Source organism: Amblyomma mixtum, chromosome 3 (assembly GCF_055824585.1).
Source record: "Amblyomma mixtum isolate Tamu chromosome 3, ASM5582458v1, whole genome shotgun sequence".
Classification (NCBI taxonomy): Eukaryota; Metazoa; Arthropoda; class Arachnida; order Ixodida; family Ixodidae; genus Amblyomma; species Amblyomma mixtum.
The window spans coordinates 63,340,637-63,351,226 of NC_143014.1; the positions used below are offsets into that span (position 1 = coordinate 63,340,637).

Here is a 10,590-nt window from a genome sequence, read left to right on the forward strand (position 1 = left end):
TATCGCGAACGGAGAACATTGGTTACTCTATGCTTGAAAGGTTTTTCAGTGATTTTACAACGCTCTGGGCGCTGATGGTAACCTGCTAAATCTGTATCTGCAAATGGTATTTCGTCGTTGTGTCTCTTCCTTTTGTTCTTGCGGGTGAAACTTCGCTTTGCTGTACGTCCACTGCAGTTATTTTCAACAAAACCGTGCGGAGAAATTAGAGCAGTTTTCATATTGTTCCGCCGCACATCCCAATAGCGTTAGCTCGTAATCACTTCCTTGCGGAGAATGGGAAACATTGTGAATACAATTTTCGCATTTTTGAGCCAGTTTCTACGCGTTAACGAGAACGCCCCTGCAAGCTCACCGCTAGTCAGCACCTTGCTTTTGTCTCACGGAGTGAAGGGTTTGCGCAAGAGATAACTTTTGTGTTTTCCTCTGGCTTCTGAGCCAAGCTGCGCTCCTCGGACGTCAGAAAAACGATTTCGCATTCAACCTCGCACGTGCTCGCGAGCCAAACTAGCAGGGAGACTAAAAAGTATAACGTCAAAAATAAGTTTCCAGACCACAAGGTAACCGCGCACGTTATCCCCTGTCGGGACGTGTTTATTCAAGGAAAATACGGCGCAACCGCTGCCGGCGCCGAAGCGTATCGAAGGGTTAACTGGCGTGACACCCGCGCGGCGCGGGCGGCCGGCGGCGACGATGCTTTTGCGCGGTCTCTACCCCGACGTCCTTTGGGGCCCGGGCAGCGTTGGGAAAGCCGATGTTTGCTGAGCTGCCAGCCCCCGGCGCCCCCTCCTCTGCGTTCGCGCGGCGCGCTACTGTTCAGCCAATCACACATGCCGCCGGCCGCCCAGAACCAGTCATGACGCCAGGACTCTTCTTCCCGGGAGAGGAGACAAAGTTTGCGCCGCTGCCACGCGGCCTGATATATGTTTCCTCTTGTTTCGTCGTGGCGGCCTTGCCCGTGCCGCGCGAGGACCCGGCGGGGGCCGATTTAAATGAGACGGACATTATTACCGCGCGGCGGGAAAGAGAAGCGAGACGCCCGCTAACGGAGCCCTGTCTGAATCAATACGCAGAAGCGTTTGGGACGGAAACGACGGCGCACCCGCGACCGCGCGCCTTCTGCGCCGCGCCAGCGTCCGGACGGTGGCACCCCGCTCCAGTTCCCAGTACCACTTATCGCCACACCTAACAGTCGCGGGGAGGAGGCAGCCAGACGAAGCAGCCCGGACCTATCGAGGGCCTCGCGCCCAGAGGGTGTCTCAAAAAGCAGGCGGACGTGCTTCGAAAGCCTCGCACGCATAGTTGTGACCATTCAGGTTAGAGCTACCCAAGCCCTTGCCGTCTGAAGAGGTTTTGGGAGTGTCATGAAAATTTTTTTTGAGCTACTGGAGCACAGAATGAACAAAATGCCAGACAAGGCGGCACGTGCTGCGTGAAAGTTAGCTATGCAGGTGTGAAAAAAAAAAAACAAAAAAAAAAAACGAGAGGTCCGGTTCACTCACCAGAATTGAACAAGACGAAGGAAAGAAGAAAGATGTACAATTAGGCCCCGCCGCGATGGCTCAGTGAATACGGCGCTCGGCTGCTGACCCGAAAGGCGCGGGTTCGATCCCGGCCGCGGCGGCCGAATTTCGATGAAGGAGAAATTCTAGAGGCCCGTGTACTGTGCGATGTCAGTGCACGTTAAAGAATCCCAGGTGATCGAAATTTCCGGAGCCCTTCACTGCGGCGTCACTCATAGCCTGAGTTGCCTTGGGACGTTAAACCCCAATAAACCAAAAACCAGATGTACAATTAGCTCAAAGAACTATATTTACACAGTGTTTCAGCACAACTCCAACAAGTTGTTATTTTCAGAATTCTCTTTCACACAGCAGAAAAGTCTGGAACATACCCAACATCTGACAACCCGCTTTCAGGCCTTTATTTTTCGAAAGGTTGCGTTAGCGGTGGAGAGAAATGCGTTGCCTAACCAATGAGTAACTGCAGGAGAAAGGTTTTGTTACTGATACCAGGAAGATTAACACTGGAAGGTGGCCTGAGACCGGGGGTCGGGGAGGAATCAGGTACTGTTGGAGCGGCCAGTGCACCGGCAGAGAACACTCGGTTATGTGCGCGAGCGCACTGAGCCTTGTGCGTTAGGCGCACTGTACCGACGCCGGATTTCATAGTCGCCTGCAACCCCGATGCCACCGACTATCCGTTGTGGTCACTCAGTAGTTTGAAACAAGGATTCACGATCCGTCAGCGCAGCCACAAAGTTGCGCAATGTTACAGCAACAAGGAAACTGCGTGAGTGTTGGTAACCAGCCCTTCGAGGCACCGTAGTCACCTGGTTTTGATGAGATCTCAAAGTGCACTCCAGGCAGGTGGATACCTTCTGGAAAGATGGGCGTCCGCGAATGGGTCGGACAAGAGTCGCGCGACCTTATGATCCTGTCTTGTAGATCTGCAGCTGTGACGAGTCTTCACACGCCCACCCAAATCACGGCCAACCAACTGGCCAGTACGCGAAGCTCGTAGGGGTCACACAAACTGCGCCGCGCTCCCGTGAGTGTTTGGGTCTGTGTTCCGGGAACTAACGCGCTTCCCTTTCGCGTCAGGAAAGAAAAAAAAAAGAAAAGAGGAAAAGGTCCGACAGGAGCAGACAACACATCGTCCAGCTCTTCGTGCGCCTCTAACTTGTTCGCATCCACTGCCTACCAGCCGAGGGCAGGTATAAATAGAAGGCGCGGCAGAGCGATGCCGACCCGCCAGCGGTCGCCTCAAATGCACCGCCGCCAGGAGCCGCGGCGGCCGCGACAAACGCCGAAAATGCCGCGGATGTCGACGGCCGCATCCGCGAGGAGACCCTGTAGCCGCCATCCACGGCGCTTCACTCCCCCCCCCCCCCCCCCCCCATTTAACCGTTACCCGAAGCACTGGCCGTTGACGCAAACCGAATTCACGCGGACGTCACTGGGAACGGATCCGAAGGGGAAACATGTCTTACATGGTGCTGATCCGCATACACACAGGTGCATCGTGACAAGCCAAGCCACTCAGCGTCCTCCTCGTGGTTTGAGTCTTGGAGCCCTGGGCAGATAGGATAAAGTAATAGAAAAAAGCTTAAAAAAAAAACAGAAAGCATATGCTAACAAAATATCTAATATCTAAAGAGGCCGCTGACGAGAAATTGCCAGAATTGCTAGAAATTCTTCATTTGCTTTCTATTTTAGTAAAACATTTATTGTTTTATGCTGGCAAAATAAAGGGTTGAATTGCTTCGGCTTTACGCTTCCGTTCCCCCAATAAAACTGTTTGCCTGAATTATCACATGATTAATTTGGCCTCGCGCTGCTAACTGCTGGCATCCTGGTTAGCTCAGCTGTTAGGCCCGCTGTCCTAGTCCGACCGTGATCCCCGGGTTCATCCCCCAGAGCACAACAAATTTTTCCCTCGTGATGTACGAAAGCTAAACTAGTAATTCGTTTTTTTTTAGCCATTGGACTACGGCCAGAAAGAAGCTAATGATATTCTTCGTTCGTCTCAGTTATGCATCTGTCAAACTAGTTGATTCGGCTACTGGCCACCCCTAAGTGCAATTGTTAGCCAATAACTTTTCAACTTATAATTGGGTTACTCTCTGTGCTCCAGGTGCTTTTCCGCCAACGTTTAGCGTTTGCGCCAGTGAGTGCGCAGTGTACGGCGCAGCAGAATACTCGGCTTAAAACATGGCCTCAAACGAACCGAGCTGTGGGCATGATTAAAGACTCGTGATTCGCTGCAGCCCCGCGCTGCCCTTGTGAACAAGAACCCTGCTCTGTACAAAACGAACCGCCCGTGGTAAACCATGCATCCAAACTTTTATACGTGTACAGAACCTGACGGCTGGCAAGCGGCCTTGGCTACGCGATGTAAGGTCTAGTTGCCCCCCCGCTCCATGCTCGTCACCTTCGGTTGCCACTCCAGGCCACAGAGTCTACGCTACACAAACCAATGAAAGTAATGTAATGTTACCATGAAAAGGTAATGTTTGCACAAATGCAATATTGGAATATCGGGTAGATGTGTCGGATTTGGCACATGCAATTTCACCATGCATTTGCAACTTCGAGATCACCTCTTTACAGTGATCAAAAAAATAATTTATTGAATAAATGACGGTGGTTAACTAGGAGATATTTTAGTCGATGTACAGATTTGATTTAGTACTTTAGGTAAGATATTAAGCTTCACCGCTTTACGTGATTACACAAACTCGCGCTGCACTCATTTATTGGCAGAAGTTCTACATGACGGCTTTATAAGCGGAAAATTTCAAATTTCAAAATTTCAAGTGTGCTAGAAGGTATGATGTGAAAGCGAAATGGTGTACGCTCTTTACTGTGCAGGTCCATTGGTTTTCCAGAATTCTTTACTAATGTGCATAAATTTCCGAACAAGACGCTATTTCACGTTTATTTCACATCATGCAGCGGGTGACGACGTCGAGTCACATTTCTTTATTTTTTGCACCTAACTGAAACAGTCGTGTTCTTTCACACGAAATTATTTGCACAACCGAAAGCAAGAAACTGGAAGCCTACTAGGAAGGGAGACTTTACCCTTTGAGTGACGGCCAATACTAGGAGCCGAAGGCTGCTCATATTTACGGAAGAAAATAGCCTCCACGGCATTCTATAGTATATATTGACAGCCACATCTTAGGCCACAAGGCTAGATCTAGAAATAAGAATAATAAAACAATAAAGCTTCGAGAATGCACTGTGGTCAAACAGACGCACAGTTGTATAAAAACACTTCTCGAACGAATGGATGCCTTCTCTCCTTCAATAATTGAGCAACCAATGCAACTGGTTATGAGTACCCTGTCGTTCATTTTTCTCGGCTAACCGTGAACTCACTGACCACCTACTATGAGACGCTCAGGCCTCGGGCCTCCTGCCTACAGCTTTTGCGCAGGAGCTTCGTGACGCGAGCCGCTGTTGTGAATTTGGGACCAGATTCGCACATGAGCTCGCACGTAGTATGAATTCAGCACAGCCGACGAGACAACAACCAAAGCATCGGCAACTGACGAGCTGGCGGCACGCAGGAGATGCACCCTAATTGATTGCTGGCTCGGGAATAATTTGGAGAGGAAAAAAAAGAAAAGAAACAGCTGGTATTCTTCAACAAGCGAAACAGTCGTCTTTGTTGCCTTCTTTTATATACTTTAGCGACGTAGCCTGCGCACCCGCCAACTTAGTTTTCATCCGACGTTTTAGAATCCGCGTATCAAAGCTTACTTGTGAATTTTTTTTCATTGTTCTGCGTTTTCCTCTTTCCTACGGATAAAGCAAGCTGGCAGCTCGGTTGATATTGATAGACTACACGAAACTCTCTTTTTAGAGCCGCCGCGGTGGCTCAGCGGTTATGGTGCTCGGCTGCTGACCCAAAAGACGCGGGTTCGATCCCGGCCGCGGCGGCTAGAATTTCTTTGGAGGAGAAATTCTAGAGGCCCGTGTACTGTGCGATGTCAGTGCACGTTAAAGAACCCCAGGTGGTCGAAATTTCCGGAGCCCTCCACTACGGCGTCTCTCATAGCCTTAGTCGCTTTGGGACGTTAAACCCTATAAACCATAAACCATAAACCTCTTTTTAGTCCTTTTGGCTCCCCTGAATGCAATCAACAACCGTGCGTAGCGTTCTCATTGTACCGCAGTGCAGTGCCTGTTAGGCAGAGCTCATGTTACGCGCCTTAGTTTCTCTTTGGCCAAAGCTTTACGTGGCTGTATGGGTAACGAAAAATAAAATGCGCTGTTTAGCAACTGACACGAACATTATGTTTGAAACTGCGAAGACGTTCAAGTACCTTCTGTAATCGCGCAGCAGTCAAGAGAGACTCCTTCACCCCTTCGCTCTAGGAAGTTTTCGGCTTACTGTAATACCCAATTTCCTGGTAGTCGATAAAGAAAGCGATTATGCGTCAGGACCGGCGTTCTCTGCGACTTTCGGTAGCTTTCTGGACTCTCACTTGTAAGTCAGCGCTGTGTCTCAGTTGTAAGTCAGCCTCATTATGCCGTATCAACTCTTCTTCCCTAGTCCCTGTGCAAGTGCGCTGTTACCGACTTGCCCATCAGTGTGCGTTGTTTCTAGACCCTGCTCGGTTCCTACCGTACACACGCAAGCGTGAACTGCTTTTGAAAAGACAGGCCTTGTTGTTTAGACTGCGCTCACAGAGTTTTAACCATCTCCAAAGTACGGCACAATAACTCCAACTGGAAGGATTCAGAACGATGTTTAAACGTAAGTTCTGGTCCTGATCGGCTCCAACCCGTGCTCTGGTTACGCCGAAGTACCAACTGCGGCAATGGCCAAGACCCGACAGAGATCACTCAAAAACTAATCTTAAGTGCGAGAAGCTTCGTGAACCGGAATTCTCGCTCTTTCGTACGCCTGCACTTTCACTCTCTCGAGGCTGACTCAGCCCATTCTGTTGCCTCACTAGAATATGAACCCCGTGTCAAAACTGTATCGCTCTCATGTCAAGCTTGTAACGAGCTAACATTTTCTCTACTAACGTTACACTTTTACAGCCCTTTATTTTCGTAGCATCTGCAAATTTCATGCAGTACTTGTGGTAGCATATGTACCGGTTACATTCTGCGATTCTGCAAGTGTAGGTTGGTATTGGGAGATATCAACGCAGCTTTTTCTTTTTTTTTTTTTAATAAGAGCGGTTCGTCATCGGCAGCCTCTTTTTTTTTTCGGCTGTCATGGCTGATCAGCTCCCCTGAATTGCACAATCACATACGCTCTTGTGCTAGAGAAGCTTTTTGAATACAGACCTATACTGTTTCTCAAAATTATCTAGCACTAAAGTGGAATCTAAAGATGGCGCCAGGAAAACAAGGCCCGAATTCTCAAACCTTCGTGCGCTGAAATCCAGTGCCTGACTGGTTTGCATTTCGCCTATTGTATGCTATGCTATCCCGGTCGATTAATTTAGCGACTTTTGCTTGTGGGGGTCAGAAATCGTTCTCACGTGCAGATCGCTATGAGGATTTGACCCCTGATTTGGTCTCGGAATCTGTAGGTTCCTATTAAATGTCTGTGGATTCTATGACAGTGTTCCAGAGCCGTATTGTGTAGCCATTTTTTTTCATTATTCATTCTTTTTCTCCTTGACCTCCAGTAGCGGCTGCCAGTGAACCACGACGGATAGCTGGAATACCATGTCATTCATTGGCTCCGGTATCAAAGGCTGCTGTAATCAATGACTATGGCGTACAAAAATTAACCGGAAAAATATCACAAAGTAGTAGTTCACCACAACTAACCCCAGGTGAACAAAATAATCCGGAGCCCTCCACTATGGCGTCCCTCATAGCCTGTGTGTCACTTCGGGATGTTAAGCCACCGCGGTGACTCAGTGGTTGTGGTGCTCGCCTGCTGACTCGAAAGATGCAGGTTCGTTCCCGGCCGCGGCGGTCGCATTTCGATGGAGGCGAGGTGCTAGAGGCCCGCATACTGTGCGTTTTCAGAACACGTTAAAAAATTCTAGGTGGTCGAAATTATCCCGAGCCCTCCACTGCGGTGTCCCTCATAGACTGAGTAGCTTTAGGACGTTAACCCCCTATGAACCAAACCAAAACCAAACCTAACTTCTGGACGTTAAACACCACAATTTGCAATTTACATGATTCTTAGTCAAATGTGTGCACAATGAAGCGGTTTGACGACACTGAAGGCTTCAGAATAATCACTGTACCTTCGTAAATTCTTTAAAAATTGTACAATGAACGCAAGAGAGGTACAAGAAAATCGTGAGAGTACTTGTTTCATTCAAATAGCAACTATCTGATGCTTGTGTTGGGCCTTTCATGGTAAGGTAATGTGACTTAATGGTGTAGTAGGCAGTCGCTCTTGAGCTGGGCTCAACGTAGGCCGAGAACAGGGTGAGACGATTGAACGTGGAAATATGACGCAACAATAACAGTTCACTTATGTGATCCGTACCTATACACTGCCCATCAATGGCGCCTGCAGTGTCAGCGACAGTATTGCTAAGTTGGAAGGTTTTGCTTCAATAAGACATGGGGAGTAGCCCCGAAATGATTTCAAGTGTTGATTAGTATAGTAACAAAAATAAGCTTCAATAAACTGCCGCCGCTGCGATGGTCACTAGCTAACTATAATGCCACTGTAAAACAGTTTTTTTTTCGCCACATAAATGAAGGAATGTTTCAGGTTTCAAGAAAACAGATAATGCGGCCTTAAAACACTGATGTAACTGCCTGATGAAAATTTCCAAGTAAGTAACCACCAAGAGAGGACAGAGGATTAAACTGTAGCATCACTAAGATGCAGCAAGATGCTTGTTCGTGGCCATTTACACGACATTTTCATCACACTTGCGTTGTCGTAAAATTTATCCTGCGAGGACGTTTTTGCAGGCTAGTTAGCGCATTACTGAAATTGGTCTTAAGCGCAGAAAAACAGCACAGGAAGGAGCGAAGTTGACGGGACAGAGCGCTATATCCCGTCAACTCCGTTCCTTCCTGTGCTGTTCTTGTGCGCTTAAGACAATTTATCCCAATCGGGTAAAGTACTTTTTAGAAGACCGCTAAACACTGAAGAACGCAGGTTGTGGGTGAGTGCTTGGAAATTCTACAAGCTTATGTGAACTGATAATTCTTGTAAATGTGCATATGATGGGACTATAACCCTGACATGCAAGGTTTACCCCTTAACTAATCAACTATGTGGGGTTATTCTGGTTCACACCTAATGGCAACGTCCAAGCACTAGAAAGAGTAGGCATGTACGTGATGGTAAATTATTTTTGAACATAAGGTAAGGGCAGAGTAGCCTTGCAAGTAGTGCGTCACAGATGTTATACTGGAAAAGTTGTAAAAAGAAACCTTGGAACGCGACCGAGAAAAACAATGGGAACAGCCGCCTCATTCCGAAAACGTGACAGTGTGTTTTTGTGAAACAACTGCAGAAAGTCGCTGACCTTGTCTGCGCTACAGAAGACTTCCAATCCGATCACAAGACTTCAAATGGTTGTCGAATAATCTGCACAAAGTTCGAATAGGGCATAGCATTGTTTTTTTTTTCGAGGACTACTTCTAAACAGGGCCCACAACACCACACAGCATGCCCCCGCGATTGGCCGGTGAAGGGAGGGGGGCTCAGTGCCGGGACGCTGATCATTAATGGTGCATAATAATTGTACATATTGCCTTCAAGGTAGGGCGACGTGACAGGGTTCAGGCAGAAGTAGCAAACCGTGCATTCATGCCCGATATCGAAAGCTATGGCTCGAACTCTTGTCCCTCTCACCAACCGGAATTTGGCGCTAACTTGTTCTCTGTCGTCATGATTATGCATGTGACACGACGGTCATTGAGCTAAATTACTGACTCCCTGCTGCGTGACCCCTAATAAAATCAATATTGCGTCTTTCGAGAGCTACGCTATAATTCCATGGCTTCCAGTGCCTCTGCTGGCGTTTTGTTCTCTCGCATGGGTAGTCGTTTTGTACGAATAATCCCACAAGCAGCGAATAATCACACAAGTATTCGATTCGTATTCGAATCGCTTTTTAATTTTCCCAGACAGCAGATTCATCAAAGAAAATATTAAGCTGAGAAAATGAATCGTAACCAAAATACGACTTTTGGTCTCTAGTTCGAAACTAAGATTCGAAACTAAGCGTAGAAGTCGCTCCGGCAACTTTATCCGCAACGTGCGAGCACTCACGAACATTAATGTTTCATTGCTGTGCAAGTATTTGTTCTGGCACTCAGAAACATTCTTAGAAGAACAGGCGACAATTTGACCTCTTCGTATCTGGAGAAGCAATACCCTGGCTCCAACAGTTGAGTCGCTATCGAACACACTTGGAACGTACTTCTTTTATATCAGCAAGAACGCAAAAAAAAAATTGCATAACATGACCTTGCTGCGTCCCAGTAGATTCTACAAGAGTGGGTTACGGGTTGAAAAAAATGCACAGAAAAAGCTTAGTAAAGATCTTAGTAACAAAAAACAGTCGCTCTTGATGTGGGAGCGAATTCTTGCGAAACTGTTTTTCGGGGCCTAAATCACAAATAACGCCAGTGTTCACCGTTCACCACGTAAGAAATTTCAGCATCAGACGGGGCGTTTTTTCGAAGTCAGAGTATTTCCATGCCAGAAGAATTTTGCCTGCTGTTAAGCCTTTATCTCAGACATAAAACGAACAGTGAAATTTGCACTATATACCAAGCTGCAATGCTTCGCAAACAAGGCACCGGCAAATAAGAGCCCACAACCATGCAAAACACCTTTGCAGTCTTCAAGTTTAACGTATCATGCCTACACAGATAATTGCCATGACTAAAGCAATCTACCATGGATGTGCAACACTTACTCGACTCCCCAGCGCCATATGCGCGGCTCGAGAAGGAGCACGTAATCAGCCGAGTGGAAAAGACCTGCCGTTGGAAGCGCTTCAGGGACACGGCGACAGAAGAGCCCGACGCTCGGCGACGAGCCCAAGTACGCCGGTCGCGGTGGCGTCATATTTGCATACGTCCTTTTGATATCGCGTCCTGTTCTGATAACGCTGGCTTTTTG

General features: G+C 47.8%; 1 long non-coding RNA gene across 1 annotated transcript in view; it reads right to left on the reverse strand.

Annotated features, from left to right (window-relative positions):
* LOC149350420 (uncharacterized) overlaps window positions 1-10,476 on the reverse strand; it is a 168,038-nt gene extending 157,562 nt beyond the window's left edge. The window contains exons 1-2 of the long non-coding RNA XR_016290367.1: window positions 10,385-10,476; window positions 2,993-3,075 (exon numbers count right to left, since the gene is read on the reverse strand). This is a non-coding gene — a long non-coding RNA (uncharacterized LOC149350420). The remainder of the gene's footprint in view (window positions 1-2,992; window positions 3,076-10,384) is intronic.
* Window positions 10,477-10,590: the final 114 nt, after the last annotated feature.